This window comes from Microcebus murinus, chromosome 14, assembly GCF_040939455.1.
Source record: "Microcebus murinus isolate Inina chromosome 14, M.murinus_Inina_mat1.0, whole genome shotgun sequence".
Classification (NCBI taxonomy): Eukaryota; Metazoa; Chordata; class Mammalia; order Primates; family Cheirogaleidae; genus Microcebus; species Microcebus murinus.
In genome coordinates, this window is record NC_134117.1 from 80,572,317 (window position 1) to 80,588,883 (window position 16,567).

At 62.5% G+C, this 16,567-nt stretch overlaps 4 pseudogenes; all 4 read left to right on the plus strand.

Moving 5' to 3' along the window:
• Positions 1 to 2,038: 2,038 nt before the first annotated feature.
• Positions 2,039 to 2,157, plus strand: LOC142875921 (uncharacterized; annotated as a pseudogene).
• A 3,759-nt stretch (positions 2,158 to 5,916) lies between these two features.
• LOC142875922 (uncharacterized) lies at positions 5,917 to 6,035 on the plus strand (annotated as a pseudogene).
• A 3,735-nt stretch (positions 6,036 to 9,770) lies between these two features.
• On the plus strand, positions 9,771 to 9,889 carry LOC142875923 (uncharacterized; annotated as a pseudogene).
• A 3,730-nt stretch (positions 9,890 to 13,619) lies between these two features.
• Positions 13,620 to 13,738, plus strand: LOC142875924 (uncharacterized; annotated as a pseudogene).
• Positions 13,739 to 16,567: the final 2,829 nt, after the last annotated feature.

Below are 16,567 nucleotides of genomic sequence, written 5' to 3' on the forward strand. Positions count from 1 at the left end.
CTGAGGTGTCTCCGAGCCCTGTGCCATGTCGGGGGGGGGGTGCGGGTGGGAGGAGGAGGAGGAGGAGGTGGGAAGGGCCGGGGCCTGCAGTCGTGTTCCCGGGGTGGCACGGCAAGTGGCTTCTTCCACAGGCTGCTTGGCCTGGGCTCCCTGCACCTGGGCCTTTGGAGGACCGGCCCTGTGTTTGCCAACACTTCCTGCAGGGACCCAGAGCTGGGAGGTTGCATCTCTCAGCCCTGGGTCGGGCAGAGCCCCAGCGGGCCATGCCCACAACCTCTCTCAGCACCGGTCCCCCAGAAGGCTCCCTTGGGACCAGGATTCTCTTGCGGTGACTCTTTAAGGTCTGGCCCCTGGATGGAGGGGCACCAGGAGTAGAGGAGCAGGAAGGGGAAGGGGGTGGCCATGCGAGGGGACACTTTGAGGCCAAGTCCCAGCTTCAGCCTGATCCTCCTGGGAACCCCGCTCTGAGACAAGGAGCCGGGCTTCGCATTCCCACAGCAGCCAGTCGTGGGCTGAGGACACCTGGGGCGTTGGGAACTCCCTGGCTTCTCCTTGGTTTAACATCTGGCGCTGCTTGGGAATCGTGCCGCCACACACACCCGAGTGCAGGTGTCTTCTGCACAGACTGCGGGCCTCGCTCTTCTGAATGCCGCTAGCTCGCCACCCACCCACGGGTGAGCCTGGTCAGGGTGCTTTCTCTCAGGGGCAGACTCTCATCCGGGCGGGCTACCGGTGTCTCTGTTTGCTCCTTTCTTTCTTCCATTTCGGGAAAGGCTTCCTTACTGGGTGTGGAAATCTCCTATGCCTTTCCTCGCCTATTCTGTCAGCTTTCAAATTCTCTTTCAGGCCGGGCGCGGTGGCTCAAGCCTGTAATCCTAGCTCTCTGGGAGGCCGAGGCGGGCGGATTGCTCGAGGTCAGGAGTTCGAAACCAGCCTGAGCAAGAGCCAGACCCGGTCTCTACTGTAAATAGAAAGAAATTAATTGGCCAACTAATATATATAGGAAAATGAGCCAGGCATGGTGGCGCATGCCTGTAGTCCCAGCTACTTGGGAGGCTGAGGCAGAAGGATTGCTTGAGCCCAGGAGTTTGAGGTTGCTGTGAGCTAGGCTAACGCCACTGCACTCACTCTAGCCTAGGCAACAAAGCGAGACTGTGTCTCATAAAAAAAAAAAAAATTCTCTTTCAGTTGCCACCCTCACAGATGGATTAGGAAACCCTTCCCGGTGCACTCATTAGTGAAATGACCTCAAGGAAGCTGGAATCCAATATCTAATCGCCGACTTTTAGCGAGTCCACACGCCAGGGTGGTCGGGGTCCAATGCAGCCCCGGCCAGGCCCAGGCCCCTTGGACCGGGCCACAGGAGGACACAGAGGAGGGTCCCGGCCCCCACGAAGCGGTGCCGGCAGTTCTCCACGGGCTTGGGCGTTTTCCAGAGGTAGGAGATGGAGGGGACTGATTTCTTCAGCGCCCCACAAACCACGCCACCCCACCCCACCCATGGGACACATCCCCAGAGAGAGACGCCCCATACACTGGCTCCCCTCCCCCTTGCGCTGTGCCCCAGCCCTGGCCCGGGGGAATAGGCGGCCGCCCAACAACAGGGCGAGGGGGGGCGCAGCTGAAAGGGGTTGTGGGGGAGGGCGGCCCCTGGCTGGGGTCAAAGGGCGAGCGCCCCGCGCGCGCGTGCGCAGTCAGCGGTGGCGACGCGCTGGGGGTGGGCAGCGGGTAGGTGAAGGAGGCCGAGGCCGGGGGAGGAGACGAGGGGGGCTGGAAGGGCTCCACCTTGACGAGTCCAGCCGTGGAGGCGCATCTTGTGTGAGTGTGAGTGAGTGTGAGTGTGTGTGTGTGTGTGTGTGTGTAGAGAGACAGCCCCCCGCCCCGCCCCGCCCATCACCCCCGTCCCTCGGAGCCCGCTGGACCCGGCGGCGAACTCAACAGGCCCGGCCCGGCGCGGGGCGTGCGTGGGGCGGGAGGAGGCGGCGGGGTTAGCGCAGAGAGGCTCGGCTTCTTGAGCGGGGCAGGGGCGCCCTCCGCCGTCCACGGCCACACCACCCTGAACGCGCCCGATCTCGTCTGGTCTCGGAAGCTAAGCAGGGTCGGGCCTCGTTAGTACTTGGATGGGAGACCGCCTGGGAATACCGGGTGCCACAGGCTGCTTCTTTTTTGTTTTTGTTTTTTTTTGGCCTCTTGTTCTGTCCCCTTTCTGGGAGCGCGGCGGCGGCCCGGGGTGGGGGTGACCCCCACCCTCAGCGCCCGCCGCGGTGCCTGGCGCCCCAGCCCGCACCGTGGGGCCTCCTCTTGTCCCGAGCCGCGACACCGCCGCCACGCGGCAGCACGCGTGGCATCTGGACTGTCAGGTCTCAGACCAAAGGTCTGCTCTGTGGGAACCGACACGCTGGAGGAAACCTTGAGAGTCTGAGAGGGGAGGGAGTTCCAGAAGAAGGCCAGGATGTCATTTTGAGGGAGTGTGTGACCAGAACTCGTCCCGTTGCTTTTGGGGTTCTATGGGCTACACGTAGGAATCTTTGGTGGTGGCACCTGATGTTGGGGGATCCGGAGTCACACCCAGACCTGCTCCACAGGCTTCCTTTTACTTTTCTCTTCGGATTCATTATTTTTAAAAAGTGTCCCTTACCTCTATTATTGCATTTTCTTTTCTCTCTCTTTTCAAGCAGATGATGGGAGTCCAAGTATTCAGGTGACATGTGTTGCCCGTGCCCCCCTCCCCGCTGTGTTCTTATTCATATACCTCTCATGTTGCTCCAGCGTATCGTGGGGGTACCAATGTTAAGGTCGGGTACGTTGCCCTCTCCAAGCCTCCCCCCTCGGGTCAGAGCTTCACGTGCGCCCATCCCCCAGTCGGTGCGCACCCACCCCATTCCCAATGGATGTGTATGCCCATCCCCTCCCCCCACCCGCCCGACACCCACCCGATGAAGGTGATTCCTCTCCGTCCACTTAGGTGTCCATCCGTTCGTACCAATTTGCCGGTGAGCGCGCTCACGTGGTGCTCGTGTGTCCATTCTTGGGATACCTGGCCTACTGGAACGGGTTCCAGCTCTGGCCAGGAGAACACGAGAGGCGCCCTCTCACCGCTGCTCCTCACAGCCGAATGGCACTCCGTGGTGTCCACGCGCCACATTTTATTAATGCACTCCTGGATGGATGGGCACTCGGGTCGCTTCCACATCTTTGCGATTGTGAATTGTGCCCTAACTGTAACCCTAACCCTTACCCAGCCCGTCTCCTCTGCCCCTGCCTGACGCACTCCTCCCCGGCCAGGCCCGTCACTGTCCTGGGCCCCCGCCTGACCGGCTCCTTCCCGCCCGGCCTGTCACCGTCCTCTGCCCCTGCCTGACATGCTCCTTCCCGCCGGGCCTCTCACCGTCCTCGGCCCCTGCCTGACCGGCTCCTCCGTCGCCTGGGCCTTCCAAGGGCTTGGTGTGGACGCTGCTTCCAGGAAGCCCTCCAGAAACCCGGCAGCAGGGTGGCCGCAGCAGTCTCCAGCAGCGGTCCCTAAGTCGCGTGCGGGGGACGTGCCCCGGCTGTGCCGCGGGGGGGCCCAGCCTGGTGTCTTCCCTGAGGCCCTGCGGCCGCCGGCTGCCGCCCCCCCGCAAGGGGAGAGCCGCGGAGGTGGGGACCGCCTCCTGATGGGATCCCGGGGCTCTCTGTCCTGCCCGAAGGCCCAGCTGGCCTGCGGGTCCTTAGAGTGGCAAAAACCTCCGAAAACTGAGACTGAGGGTCCGGTGGGTGTCTGCACTTTTGTGCTGGGCACCCCAGGGAGGCCCGGGGGCTGGCTGGACAACGTGGTCTGCTGGGCGGGGGGGTTTGGAGGAGCAACTGATGCCCTTTGCACTTTGGGTAGCAAGAGTCTGAGGTGTCTCCGAGCCCTGTGCCATGTCGGGGGGGGGGTGCGGGTGGGAGGAGGAGGAGGAGGAGGTGGGAAGGGCCGGGGCCTGCAGTCGTGTTCCCGGGGTGGCACGGCAAGTGGCTTCTTCCACAGGCTGCTTGGCCTGGGCTCCCTGCACCTGGGCCTTTGGAGGACCGGCCCTGTGTTTGCCAACACTTCCTGCAGGGACCCAGAGCTGGGAGGTTGCATCTCTCAGCCCTGGGTCGGGCAGAGCCCCAGCGGGCCATGCCCACAACCTCTCTCAGCACCGGTCCCCCAGAAGGCTCCCTTGGGACCAGGATTCTCTTGCGGTGACTCTTTAAGGTCTGGCCCCTGGATGGAGGGGCACCAGGAGTAGAGGAGCAGGAAGGGGAAGGGGGTGGCCATGCGAGGGGACACTTTGAGGCCAAGTCCCAGCTTCAGCCTGATCCTCCTGGGAACCCCGCTCTGAGACAAGGAGCCGGGCTTCGCATTCCCACAGCAGCCAGTCGTGGGCTGAGGACACCTGGGGCGTTGGGAACTCCCTGGCTTCTCCTTGGTTTAACATCTGGCGCTGCTTGGGAATCGTGCCGCCACACACACCCGAGTGCAGGTGTCTTCTGCACAGACTGCGGGCCTCGCTCTTCTGAATGCCGCTAGCTCGCCACCCACCCACGGGTGAGCCTGGTCAGGGTGCTTTCTCTCAGGGGCAGACTCTCATCCGGGCGGGCTACCGGTGTCTCTGTTTGCTCCTTTCTTTCTTCCATTTCGGGAAAGGCTTCCTTACTGGGTGTGGAAATCTCCTATGCCTTTCCTCGCCTATTCTGTCAGCTTTCAAATTCTCTTTCAGGCCGGGCGCGGTGGCTCAAGCCTGTAATCCTAGCTCTCTGGGAGGCCGAGGCGGGCGGATTGCTCGAGGTCAGGAGTTCGAAACCAGCCTGAGCAAGAGCCAGACCCGGTCTCTACTGTAAATAGAAAGAAATTAATTGGCCAACTAATATATATAGGAAAATGAGCCAGGCATGGTGGCGCATGCCTGTAGTCCCAGCTACTTGGGAGGCTGAGGCAGAAGGATTGCTTGAGCCCAGGAGTTTGAGGTTGCTGTGAGCTAGGCTAACGCCACTGCACTCACTCTAGCCTAGGCAACAAAGCGAGACTGTGTCTCATAAAAAAAAAAAAAAAAATTCTCTTTCAGTTGCCACCCTCACAGATGGATTAGGAAACCCTTCCCGGTGCACTCATTAGTGAAATGACCTCAAGGAAGCTGGAATCCAATATCTAATCGCCGACTTTTAGCGAGTCCACACGCCAGGGTGGTCGGGGTCCAATGCAGCCCCGGCCAGGCCCAGGCCCCTTGGACCGGGCCACAGGAGGACACAGAGGAGGGTCCCGGCCCCCACGAAGCGGTGCCGGCAGTTCTCCACGGGCTTGGGCGTTTTCCAGAGGTAGGAGATGGAGGGGACTGATTTCTTCAGCGCCCCACAAACCACGCCACCCCACCCCACCCATGGGACACATCCCCAGAGAGAGACGCCCCATACACTGGCTCCCCTCCCCCTTGCGCTGTGCCCCAGCCCTGGCCCGGGGGAATAGGCGGCCGCCCAACAACAGGGCGAGGGGGGGCGCAGCTGAAAGGGGTTGTGGGGGAGGGCGGCCCCTGGCTGGGGTCAAAGGGCGAGCGCCCCGCGCGCGCGTGCGCAGTCAGCGGTGGCGACGCGCTGGGGGTGGGCAGCGGGTAGGTGAAGGAGGCCGAGGCCGGGGGAGGAGACGAGGGGGGCTGGAAGGGCTCCACCTTGACGAGTCCAGCCGTGGAGGCGCATCTTGTGTGAGTGTGAGTGAGTGTGAGTGTGTGTGTGTGTGTGTGTGTGTAGAGAGACAGCCCCCCGCCCCGCCCCGCCCATCACCCCCGTCCCTCGGAGCCCGCTGGACCCGGCGGCGAACTCAACAGGCCCGGCCCGGCGCGGGGCGTGCGTGGGGCGGGAGGAGGCGGCGGGGTTAGCGCAGAGAGGCTCGGCTTCTTGAGCGGGGCAGGGGCGCCCTCCGCCGTCCACGGCCACACCACCCTGAACGCGCCCGATCTCGTCTGGTCTCGGAAGCTAAGCAGGGTCGGGCCTCGTTAGTACTTGGATGGGAGACCGCCTGGGAATACCGGGTGCCACAGGCTGCTTCTTTTTTGTTTTTGTTTTTTTTTGGCCTCTTGTTCTGTCCCCTTTCTGGGAGCGCGGCGGCGGCCCGGGGTGGGGGTGACCCCCACCCTCAGCGCCCGCCGCGGTGCCTGGCGCCCCAGCCCGCACCGTGGGGCCTCCTCTTGTCCCGAGCCGCGACACCGCCGCCACGCGGCAGCACGCGTGGCATCTGGACTGTCAGGTCTCAGACCAAAGGTCTGCTCTGTGGGAACCGACACGCTGGAGGAAACCTTGAGAGTCTGAGAGGGGAGGGAGTTCCAGAAGAAGGCCAGGATGTCATTTTGAGGGAGTGTGTGACCAGAACTCGTCCCGTTGCTTTTGGGGTTCTATGGGCTACACGTAGGAATCTTTGGTGGTGGCACCTGATGTTGGGGGATCCGGAGTCACACCCAGACCTGCTCCACAGGCTTCCTTTTACTTTTCTCTTCGGATTCATTATTTTTAAAAAGTGTCCCTTACCTCTATTATTGCATTTTCTTTTCTCTCTCTTTTCAAGCAGATGATGGGAGTCCAAGTATTCAGGTGACATGTGTTGCCCGTGCCCCCCTCCCCGCTGTGTTCTTATTCATATACCTCTCATGTTGCTCCAGCGTATCGTGGGGGTACCAATGTTAAGGTCGGGTACGTTGCCCTCTCCAAGCCTCCCCCCTCGGGTCAGAGCTTCACGTGCGCCCATCCCCCAGTCGGTGCGCACCCACCCCATTCCCAATGGATGTGTATGCCCATCCCCTCCCCCCACCCGCCCGACACCCACCCGATGAAGGTGATTCCTCTCCGTCCACTTAGGTGTCCATCCGTTCGTACCAATTTGCCGGTGAGCGCGCTCACGTGGTGCTCGTGTGTCCATTCTTGGGATACCTGGCCTACTGGAACGGGTTCCAGCTCTGGCCAGGAGAACACGAGAGGCGCCCTCTCACCGCTGCTCCTCACAGCCGAATGGCACTCCGTGGTGTCCACGCGCCACATTTTATTAATGCACTCCTGGATGGATGGGCACTCGGGTCGCTTCCACATCTTTGCGATTGTGAATTGTGCCCTAACTGTAACCCTAACCCTTACCCAGCCCGTCTCCTCTGCCCCTGCCTGACGCACTCCTCCCCGGCCAGGCCCGTCACTGTCCTGGGCCCCCGCCTGACCGGCTCCTTCCCGCCCGGCCTGTCACCGTCCTCTGCCCCTGCCTGACATGCTCCTTCCCGCCGGGCCTCTCACCGTCCTCGGCCCCTGCCTGACTGGCTCCTCCGTCGCCTGGGCCTTCCAAGGGCTTGGTGTGGACGCTGCTTCCAGGAAGCCCTCCAGAAACCCGGCAGCAGGGTGGCTGCAGCAGTCTCCAGCAGCGGTCCCTAAGTCGCGTGTGGGGGGCCCAGCCTGGTGTCTTCCCTGAGGCCCTGCGGCTGCCGGCTGCCGCCCCCCCGCAAGGGGAGAGCCGCGGAGGTGGGGACCGCCTCCTGATGGGATCCCGGGGCTCTCTGTCCTGCCCGAAGGCCCAGCTGGCCTGCGGGTCCTTAGAGTGGCAAAAACCTCCGAAAACTGAGACTGAGGGTCCGGTGGGTGTCTGCACTTTTGTGCTGGGCACCCCAGGGAGGCCCGGGGGCTGGCTGGACAACGTGGTCTGCTGGGCGGGGGGGTTTGGAGGAGCAACTGATGCCCTTTGCACTTTGGGTAGCAAGAGTCTGAGGTGTCTCCGAGCCCTGTGCCATGTCGGGGGGGGGGTGCGGGTGGGAGGAGGAGGAGGAGGAGGTGGGAAGGGCCGGGGCCTGCAGTCGTGTTCCCGGGGTGGCACGGCAAGTGGCTTCTTCCACAGGCTGCTTGGCCTGGGCTCCCTGCACCTGGGCCTTTGGAGGACCGGCCCTGTGTTTGCCAACACTTCCTGCAGGGACCCAGAGCTGGGAGGTTGCATCTCTCAGCCCTGGGTCGGGCAGAGCCCCAGCGGGCCATGCCCACAACCTCTCTCAGCACCGGTCCCCCAGAAGGCTCCCTTGGGACCAGGATTCTCTTGCGGTGACTCTTTAAGGTCTGGCCCCTGGATGGAGGGGCACCAGGAGTAGAGGAGCAGGAAGGGGAAGGGGGTGGCCATGCGAGGGGACACTTTGAGGCCAAGTCCCAGCTTCAGCCTGATCCTCCTGGGAACCCCGCTCTGAGACAAGGAGCCGGGCTTCGCATTCCCACAGCAGCCAGTCGTGGGCTGAGGACACCTGGGGCGTTGGGAACTCCCTGGCTTCTCCTTGGTTTAACATCTGGCGCTGCTTGGGAATCGTGCCGCCACACACACCCGAGTGCAGGTGTCTTCTGCACAGACTGCGGGCCTCGCTCTTCTGAATGCCGCTAGCTCGCCACCCACCCACGGGTGAGCCTGGTCAGGGTGCTTTCTCTCAGGGGCAGACTCTCATCCGGGCGGGCTACCGGTGTCTCTGTTTGCTCCTTTCTTTCTTCCATTTCGGGAAAGGCTTCCTTACTGGGTGTGGAAATCTCCTATGCCTTTCCTCGCCTATTCTGTCAGCTTTCAAATTCTCTTTCAGGCCGGGCGCGGTGGCTCAAGCCTGTAATCCTAGCTCTCTGGGAGGCCGAGGCGGGCGGATTGCTCGAGGTCAGGAGTTCGAAACCAGCCTGAGCAAGAGCCAGACCCGGTCTCTACTGTAAATAGAAAGAAATTAATTGGCCAACTAATATATATAGGAAAATGAGCCAGGCATGGTGGCGCATGCCTGTAGTCCCAGCTACTTGGGAGGCTGAGGCAGAAGGATTGCTTGAGCCCAGGAGTTTGAGGTTGCTGTGAGCTAGGCTAACGCCACTGCACTCACTCTAGCCTAGGCAACAAAGCGAGACTGTGTCTCATAAAAAAAAAAAAAAAAATTCTCTTTCAGTTGCCACCCTCACAGATGGATTAGGAAACCCTTCCCGGTGCACTCATTAGTGAAATGACCTCAAGGAAGCTGGAATCCAATATCTAATCGCCGACTTTTAGCGAGTCCACACGCCAGGGTGGTCGGGGTCCAATGCAGCCCCGGCCAGGCCCAGGCCCCTTGGACCGGGCCACAGGAGGACACAGAGGAGGGTCCCGGCCCCCACGAAGCGGTGCCGGCAGTTCTCCACGGGCTTGGGCGTTTTCCAGAGGTAGGAGATGGAGGGGACTGATTTCTTCAGCGCCCCACAAACCACGCCACCCCACCCCACCCATGGGACACATCCCCAGAGAGAGACGCCCCATACACTGGCTCCCCTCCCCCTTGCGCTGTGCCCCAGCCCTGGCCCGGGGGAATAGGCGGCCGCCCAACAACAGGGCGAGGGGGGGCGCAGCTGAAAGGGGTTGTGGGGGAGGGCGGCCCCTGGCTGGGGTCAAAGGGCGAGCGCCCCGCGCGCGCGTGCGCAGTCAGCGGTGGCGACGCGCTGGGGGTGGGCAGCGGGTAGGTGAAGGAGGCCGAGGCCGGGGGAGGAGACGAGGGGGGCTGGAAGGGCTCCACCTTGACGAGTCCAGCCGTGGAGGCGCATCTTGTGTGAGTGTGAGTGAGTGTGAGTGTGTGTGTGTGTGTGTGTGTGTGTAGAGAGACAGCCCCCCGCCCCGCCCCGCCCATCACCCCCGTCCCTCGGAGCCCGCTGGACCCGGCGGCGAACTCAACAGGCCCGGCCCGGCGCGGGGCGTGCGTGGGGCGGGAGGAGGCGGCGGGGTTAGCGCAGAGAGGCTCGGCTTCTTGAGCGGGGCAGGGGCGCCCTCCGCCGTCCACGGCCACACCACCCTGAACGCGCCCGATCTCGTCTGGTCTCGGAAGCTAAGCAGGGTCGGGCCTCGTTAGTACTTGGATGGGAGACCGCCTGGGAATACCGGGTGCCACAGGCTGCTTCTTTTTTGTTTTTGTTTTTTTTTGGCCTCTTGTTCTGTCCCCTTTCTGGGAGCGCGGCGGCGGCCCGGGGTGGGGGTGACCCCCACCCTCAGCGCCCGCCGCGGTGCCTGGCGCCCCAGCCCGCACCGTGGGGCCTCCTCTTGTCCCGAGCCGCGACACCGCCGCCACGCGGCAGCACGCGTGGCATCTGGACTGTCAGGTCTCAGACCAAAGGTCTGCTCTGTGGGAACCGACACGCTGGAGGAAACCTTGAGAGTCTGAGAGGGGAGGGAGTTCCAGAAGAAGGCCAGGATGTCATTTTGAGGGAGTGTGTGACCAGAACTCGTCCCGTTGCTTTTGGGGTTCTATGGGCTACATGTAGGAATCTTTGGTGGTGGCACCTGATGTTGGGGGATCCGGAGTCACACCCAGACCTGCTCCACAGGCTTCCTTTTACTTTTCTCTTCGGATTCATTATTTTTAAAAAGTGTCCCTTACCTCTATTATTGCATTTTCTTTTCTCTCTCTTTTCAAGCAGATGATGGGAGTCCAAGTATTCAGGTGACATGTGTTGCCCGTGCCCCCCTCCCCGCTGTGTTCTTATTCATATACCTCTCATGTTGCTCCAGCGTATCGTGGGGGTACCAATGTTAAGGTCGGGTACGTTGCCCTCTCCAAGCCTCCCCCCTCGGGTCAGAGCTTCACGTGCGCCCATCCCCCAGTCGGTGCGCACCCACCCCATTCCCAATGGATGTGTATGCCCATCCCCTCCCCCCACCCGCCCGACACCCACCCGATGAAGGTGATTCCTCTCCGTCCACTTAGGTGTCCATCCGTTCGTACCAATTTGCCGGTGAGCGCGCTCACGTGGTGCTCGTGTGTCCATTCTTGGGATACCTGGCCTACTGGAACGGGTTCCAGCTCTGGCCAGGAGAACACGAGAGGCGCCCTCTCACCGCTGCTCCTCACAGCCGAATGGCACTCCGTGGTGTCCACGCGCCACATTTTATTAATGCACTCCTGGATGGATGGGCACTCGGGTCGCTTCCACATCTTTGCGATTGTGAATTGTGCCCTAACTGTAACCCTAACCCTTACCCAGCCCGTCTCCTCTGCCCCTGCCTGACGCACTCCTCCCCGGCCAGGCCCGTCACTGTCCTGGGCCCCCGCCTGACCGGCTCCTTCCCGCCCGGCCTGTCACCGTCCTCTGCCCCTGCCTGACATGCTCCTTCCCGCCGGGCCTCTCACCGTCCTCGGCCCCTGCCTGACTGGCTCCTCCGTCGCCTGGGCCTTCCAAGGGCTTGGTGTGGACGCTGCTTCCAGGAAGCCCTCCAGAAACCCGGCAGCAGGGTGGCCGCAGCAGTCTCCAGCAGCGGTCCCTAAGTCGCGTGTGGGGGGCCCAGCCTGGTGTCTTCCCTGAGGCCCTGCGGCTGCCGGCTGCCGCCCCCCCGCAAGGGGAGAGCCGCGGAGGTGGGGACCGCCTCCTGATGGGATCCCGGGGCTCTCTGTCCTGCCCGAAGGCCCAGCTGGCCTGCGGGTCCTTAGAGTGGCAAAAACCTCCGAAAACTGAGACTGAGGGTCCGGTGGGTGTCTGCACTTTTGTGCTGGGCACCCCAGGGAGGCCCGGGGGCTGGCTGGACAACGTGGTCTGCTGGGCGGGGGGGTTTGGAGGAGCAACTGATGCCCTTTGCACTTTGGGTAGCAAGAGTCTGAGGTGTCTCCGAGCCCTGTGCCATGTCGGGGGGGGGGTGCGGGTGGGAGGAGGAGGAGGAGGAGGTGGGAAGGGCCGGGGCCTGCAGTCGTGTTCCCGGGGTGGCACGGCAAGTGGCTTCTTCCACAGGCTGCTTGGCCTGGGCTCCCTGCACCTGGGCCTTTGGAGGACCGGCCCTGTGTTTGCCAACACTTCCTGCAGGGACCCAGAGCTGGGAGGTTGCATCTCTCAGCCCTGGGTCGGGCAGAGCCCCAGCGGGCCATGCCCACAACCTCTCTCAGCACCGGTCCCCCAGAAGGCTCCCTTGGGACCAGGATTCTCTTGCGGTGACTCTTTAAGGTCTGGCCCCTGGATGGAGGGGCACCAGGAGTAGAGGAGCAGGAAGGGGAAGGGGGTGGCCATGCGAGGGGACACTTTGAGGCCAAGTCCCAGCTTCAGCCTGATCCTCCTGGGAACCCCGCTCTGAGACAAGGAGCCGGGCTTCGCATTCCCACAGCAGCCAGTCGTGGGCTGAGGACACCTGGGGCGTTGGGAACTCCCTGGCTTCTCCTTGGTTTAACATCTGGCGCTGCTTGGGAATCGTGCCGCCACACACACCCGAGTGCAGGTGTCTTCTGCACAGACTGCGGGCCTCGCTCTTCTGAATGCCGCTAGCTCGCCACCCACCCACGGGTGAGCCTGGTCAGGGTGCTTTCTCTCAGGGGCAGACTCTCATCCGGGCGGGCTACCGGTGTCTCTGTTTGCTCCTTTCTTTCTTCCATTTCGGGAAAGGCTTCCTTACTGGGTGTGGAAATCTCCTATGCCTTTCCTCGCCTATTCTGTCAGCTTTCAAATTCTCTTTCAGGCCGGGCGCGGTGGCTCAAGCCTGTAATCCTAGCTCTCTGGGAGGCCGAGGCGGGCGGATTGCTCGAGGTCAGGAGTTCGAAACCAGCCTGAGCAAGAGCCAGACCCGGTCTCTACTGTAAATAGAAAGAAATTAATTGGCCAACTAATATATATAGGAAAATGAGCCAGGCATGGTGGCGCATGCCTGTAGTCCCAGCTACTTGGGAGGCTGAGGCAGAAGGATTGCTTGAGCCCAGGAGTTTGAGGTTGCTGTGAGCTAGGCTAACGCCACTGCACTCACTCTAGCCTAGGCAACAAAGCGAGACTGTGTCTCATAAAAAAAAAAAAAATTCTCTTTCAGTTGCCACCCTCACAGATGGATTAGGAAACCCTTCCCGGTGCACTCATTAGTGAAATGACCTCAAGGAAGCTGGAATCCAATATCTAATCGCCGACTTTTAGCGAGTCCACACGCCAGGGTGGTCGGGGTCCAATGCAGCCCCGGCCAGGCCCAGGCCCCTTGGACCGGGCCACAGGAGGACACAGAGGAGGGTCCCGGCCCCCACGAAGCGGTGCCGGCAGTTCTCCACGGGCTTGGGCGTTTTCCAGAGGTAGGAGATGGAGGGGACTGATTTCTTCAGCGCCCCACAAACCACGCCACCCCACCCCACCCATGGGACACATCCCCAGAGAGAGACGCCCCATACACTGGCTCCCCTCCCCCTTGCGCTGTGCCCCAGCCCTGGCCCGGGGGAATAGGCGGCCGCCCAACAACAGGGCGAGGGGGGGCGCAGCTGAAAGGGGTTGTGGGGGAGGGCGGCCCCTGGCTGGGGTCAAAGGGCGAGCGCCCCGCGCGCGCGTGCGCAGTCAGCGGTGGCGACGCGCTGGGGGTGGGCAGCGGGTAGGTGAAGGAGGCCGAGGCCGGGGGAGGAGACGAGGGGGGCTGGAAGGGCTCCACCTTGACGAGTCCAGCCGTGGAGGCGCATCTTGTGTGAGTGTGAGTGAGTGTGAGTGTGTGTGTGTGTGTGTGTGTGTAGAGAGACAGCCCCCCGCCCCGCCCCGCCCATCACCCCCGTCCCTCGGAGCCCGCTGGACCCGGCGGCGAACTCAACAGGCCCGGCCCGGCGCGGGGCGTGCGTGGGGCGGGAGGAGGCGGCGGGGTTAGCGCAGAGAGGCTCGGCTTCTTGAGCGGGGCAGGGGCGCCCTCCGCCGTCCACGGCCACACCACCCTGAACGCGCCCGATCTCGTCTGGTCTCGGAAGCTAAGCAGGGTCGGGCCTCGTTAGTACTTGGATGGGAGACCGCCTGGGAATACCGGGTGCCACAGGCTGCTTCTTTTTTGTTTTTGTTTTTTTTTGGCCTCTTGTTCTGTCCCCTTTCTGGGAGCGCGGCGGCGGCCCGGGGTGGGGGTGACCCCCACCCTCAGCGCCCGCCGCGGTGCCTGGCGCCCCAGCCCGCACCGTGGGGCCTCCTCTTGTCCCGAGCCGCGACACCGCCGCCACGCGGCAGCACGCGTGGCATCTGGACTGTCAGGTCTCAGACCAAAGGTCTGCTCTGTGGGAACCGACACGCTGGAGGAAACCTTGAGAGTCTGAGAGGGGAGGGAGTTCCAGAAGAAGGCCAGGATGTCATTTTGAGGGAGTGTGTGACCAGAACTCGTCCCGTTGCTTTTGGGGTTCTATGGGCTACACGTAGGAATCTTTGGTGGTGGCACCTGATGTTGGGGGATCCGGAGTCACACCCAGACCTGCTCCACAGGCTTCCTTTTACTTTTCTCTTCGGATTCATTATTTTTAAAAAGTGTCCCTTACCTCTATTATTGCATTTTCTTTTCTCTCTCTTTTCAAGCAGATGATGGGAGTCCAAGTATTCAGGTGACATGTGTTGCCCGTGCCCCCCTCCCCGCTGTGTTCTTATTCATATACCTCTCATGTTGCTCCAGCGTATCGTGGGGGTACCAATGTTAAGGTCGGGTACGTTGCCCTCTCCAAGCCTCCCCCCTCGGGTCAGAGCTTCACGTGCGCCCATCCCCCAGTCGGTGCGCACCCACCCCATTCCCAATGGATGTGTATGCCCATCCCCTCCCCCCACCCGCCCGACACCCACCCGATGAAGGTGATTCCTCTCCGTCCACTTAGGTGTCCATCCGTTCGTACCAATTTGCCGGTGAGCGCGCTCACGTGGTGCTCGTGTGTCCGTTCTTGGGATACCTGGCCTACTGGAACGGGTTCCAGCTCTGGCCAGGAGAACACGAGAGGCGCCCTCTCACCGCTGCTCCTCACAGCCGAATGGCACTCCGTGGTGTCCACGCGCCACATTTTATTAATGCACTCCTGGATGGATGGGCACTCGGGTCGCTTCCACATCTTTGCGATTGTGAATTGTGCCCTAACTGTAACCCTAACCCTTACCCAGCCCGTCTCCTCTGCCCCTGCCTGACGCACTCCTCCCCGGCCAGGCCCGTCACTGTCCTGGGCCCCCGCCTGACCGGCTCCTTCCCGCCCGGCCTGTCACCGTCCTCTGCCCCTGCCTGACATGCTCCTTCCCGCCGGGCCTCTCACCGTCCTCGGCCCCTGCCTGACCGGCTCCTCCGTCGCCTGGGCCTTCCAAGGGCTTGGTGTGGACGCTGCTTCCAGGAAGCCCTCCAGAAACCCGGCAGCAGGGTGGCCGCAGCAGTCTCCAGCAGCGGTCCCTAAGTCGCGTGCGGGGGACGTGCCCCGGCTGTGCCGCGGGGGGGCCCAGCCTGGTGTCTTCCCTGAGGCCCTGCGGCCGCCGGCTGCCGCCCCCCCGCAAGGGGAGAGCCGCGGAGGTGGGGACCGCCTCCTGATGGGATCCCGGGGCTCTCTGTCCTGCCCGAAGGCCCAGCTGGCCTGCGGGTCCTTAGAGTGGCAAAAACCTCCGAAAACTGAGACTGAGGGTCCGGTGGGTGTCTGCACTTTTGTGCTGGGCACCCCAGGGAGGCCCGGGGGCTGGCTGGACAACGTGGTCTGCTGGGCGGGGGGGTTTGGAGGAGCAACTGATGCCCTTTGCACTTTGGGTAGCAAGAGTCTGAGGTGTCTCCGAGCCCTGTGCCATGTCGGGGGGGGGGTGCGGGTGGGAGGAGGAGGAGGAGGAGGTGGGAAGGGCCGGGGCCTGCAGTCGTGTTCCCGGGGTGGCACGGCAAGTGGCTTCTTCCACAGGCTGCTTGGCCTGGGCTCCCTGCACCTGGGCCTTTGGAGGACCGGCCCTGTGTTTGCCAACACTTCCTGCAGGGACCCAGAGCTGGGAGGTTGCATCTCTCAGCCCTGGGTCGGGCAGAGCCCCAGCGGGCCATGCCCACAACCTCTCTCAGCACCGGTCCCCCAGAAGGCTCCCTTGGGACCAGGATTCTCTTGCGGTGACTCTTTAAGGTCTGGCCCCTGGATGGAGGGGCACCAGGAGTAGAGGAGCAGGAAGGGGAAGGGGGTGGCCATGCGAGGGGACACTTTGAGGCCAAGTCCCAGCTTCAGCCTGATCCTCCTGGGAACCCCGCTCTGAGACAAGGAGCCGGGCTTCGCATTCCCACAGCAGCCAGTCGTGGGCTGAGGACACCTGGGGCGTTGGGAACTCCCTGGCTTCTCCTTGGTTTAACATCTGGCGCTGCTTGGGAATCGTGCCGCCACACACACCCGAGTGCAGGTGTCTTCTGCACAGACTGCGGGCCTCGCTCTTCTGAATGCCGCTAGCTCGCCACCCACCCACGGGTGAGCCTGGTCAGGGTGCTTTCTCTCAGGGGCAGACTCTCATCCGGGCGGGCTACCGGTGTCTCTGTTTGCTCCTTTCTTTCTTCCATTTCGGGAAAGGCTTCCTTACTGGGTGTGGAAATCTCCTATGCCTTTCCTCGCCTATTCTGTCAGCTTTCAAATTCTCTTTCAGGCCGGGCGCGGTGGCTCAAGCCTGTAATCCTAGCTCTCTGGGAGGCCGAGGCGGGCGGATTGCTCGAGGTCAGGAGTTCGAAACCAGCCTGAGCAAGAGCCAGACCCGGTCTCTACTGTAAATAGAAAGAAATTAATTGGCCAACTAATATATATAGGAAAATGAGCCAGGCATGGTGGCGCATGCCTGTAGTCCCAGCTACTTGGGAGGCTGAGGCAGAAGGATTGCTTGAGCCCAGGAGTTTGAGGTTGCTGTGAGCTAGGCT